Source organism: Montipora foliosa, chromosome 11, assembly GCF_036669935.1.
Source record: "Montipora foliosa isolate CH-2021 chromosome 11, ASM3666993v2, whole genome shotgun sequence".
NCBI lineage: Eukaryota > Metazoa > Cnidaria > Anthozoa > Scleractinia > Acroporidae > Montipora > Montipora foliosa.
In genome coordinates, this window is record NC_090879.1 from 53,494,366 (window position 1) to 53,496,865 (window position 2,500).

The window sequence follows — 2,500 nt, forward strand, 5'->3', positions numbered from 1 at the left end:
CCTGAAGCAGAGGGTTGTGGCAAAGTGCTTGATGATAATGCATATCGAATTGGAAATGCCACTTGCAATTTGGCTGGGTGTGGAAAAGCCTTACAGTTTATTTATTTCAACTGTTCCAGGTACACACATGCGTATGTGCATACAGGTAGCTAGCAGCTATATGTAATGTATTGCACGTACTCATTTAATGGCAAATGTATACTATTAGACAGTTGAATTTCCCTTTACTTTGACATATTCAAGTAAATATGGATTATACAAAGATTTTTCTTTCTTGTTTCAGCTGAAAGCAACATTGGGTTGATTTTCTCAAATCATAAAAACTGTGGAAAATCACTCTCCCTCCATCTAATATCAAAAGGGGAGGGAATCCCTGTGAGAAGGAACCACCTGATTTAATCAGGTGGTAACCAGAATACCTCTGGTACCTCAGAGTAAGTAATCTTAACTTTTTTGGTTTTTGCTTTCTGAGCATAATATACTTGCAAAGACAAACCTCATTTCACTTAGTGATTTCATAAAAAATCTAAGAGCAAATTTACAATTCCCAAAATTTTGGAATCAGCTTCAAGTTAGTATAGTCCTTACCATTCATCTTGTTATATTGTTAATACCGCAAAATTGTATTAATAGTATTTATTTGATCTTTCTCAATCAATGTTGTCAAATGTTGTGCTCAATCAATCACCAACAATCAACCAATTGAATGATCAATCATTAAATCGTCATCACAAGCTGCTTAATGGCCAAACATGACACTTCATTTCATCCAGTATATAAAGTAGCTAACTGATCCAGTTGTTGTTTGTTGTTTAAACAATAATATTAGTTATCACCACTTTCAACTTTTTATTTGCAGACTGTGTGCATAGTTCTAAAAGTTACAACACAAACTCAAATTGTTTAATGATGAGACAATTTCATTGTTGAAAGTTTGTACCTGCTAAGCAGATGCAGAAAGCAAAAACACTCAATGGAACCACTATAAAGTTGAAAGTAGCGATAAGTAATAGTTTAACAACAAAAAACAACGACATCAGTTGGGTGCTTTACATGCTTAACGAAATGCAGTGTCATATGTTTGGCCATTAAGTAACAGACTAATGACGATTTAAAAATATATGAAAGATAATTTTAAATAAATCTGCCTTAAATTATGTTTTGCATGTCTTTTATAATTGTTTATTGTGTAAGAAATGACTTTTGTATTCTTCAGTAAAAAGGTGCTAGAGGTCATGTCTAAAACAGCACTGGTAGTTCTTGTTGATGATCCACTAATTTCACAACAGCTGGGTGAATTTTTGAACCAAATCCAAAGTGGGTTGCTTCAAGGTTCAACCACGTTTGGCATGCAAGCTCCTAAGGCATCCTTGCTTATCTCGAGCAACAACAAAGAAGTTGAAAGGTAAATAACACCATAAATTGTTTGTTCTATAAATTCTCTGTTTGCAATACAGGCTGGGTGATTAATTACTCGGCAACACAACTTAAATACTCTGTGATGACTACATGCCAAAATAGCTGATTGGTACAGGTTAAGATCCTTGTCCTGATGACAAATTCACAAACAAACAAAGTACTTTAAAAAGTCTGAAAATGCTCTAAATAAAACCAACCGAAATACTATTTGAGGAACAGGATCAAGTGGCACTCAATTCTTTTTTTTTTTTTTTTACAGGGTGGCAGTTAGAGTCATTCGTTTCAATTACACAAAGGATGACAATGATGGAGGCAGAGAGACTCAGCTTCTTCAATTTATGGATGACAACAAGGTTCATACTGTCATTTACGAACTAATTGTAGCATTTACTAAGTGAGGCGGCATTGCATTACATAAATTTCAGTATATAAATTTCAATTCCCTCATATGAATGGAATCCAACATGTTGTGTCCCTCATGTTTCTGCCCTGTTTCATTTCTAACAGGGTCTGTTTGTGGCCTGGGCCATACGCTACCTCCCCTTGAGGGAGGAAGTACTGAGCGAACATGGGGAGCAGCTGTGGTCCCTTGTAAGGAGGGCTGTTTCTCATCAGCAGCCGAGATGGGTGAAAGGGATATCCTTCTGCATTATGGCCAACATAGTGGTAAGAATTTCAATCATTAAAAGCACTAAAACTAAATATCAATAATTGTTATAATAGTCCACTTTAAACTGAGAAAGAAAAAGGAGAAGACAAGACAAGACACTAAAATACCTCAATGAGGTTTCTTTTAGTTTACTTTGATATTTTGGGACATCTCAAGAGCAGAGTAATTTTCAAAAGAAATTATTTGTACAAATGTCAAGTCAATTCTGTTTCTCAGACAAATAGTTCACCCTGCTTAATTAAAACTGTTTTTCTTCTATCCAATAGATTCATGCATCTGCGAACAAGATGTTAGACCTAAAGCAGTTGATTTCAGAAGTCGTGGTTGCAAATGCTGCTAAACAGGAGAGGCCTCCATTTTTTCTACGAGTGCAGCAGGATGCCTTGGACAAAATTGCTCAAGATGGACCAG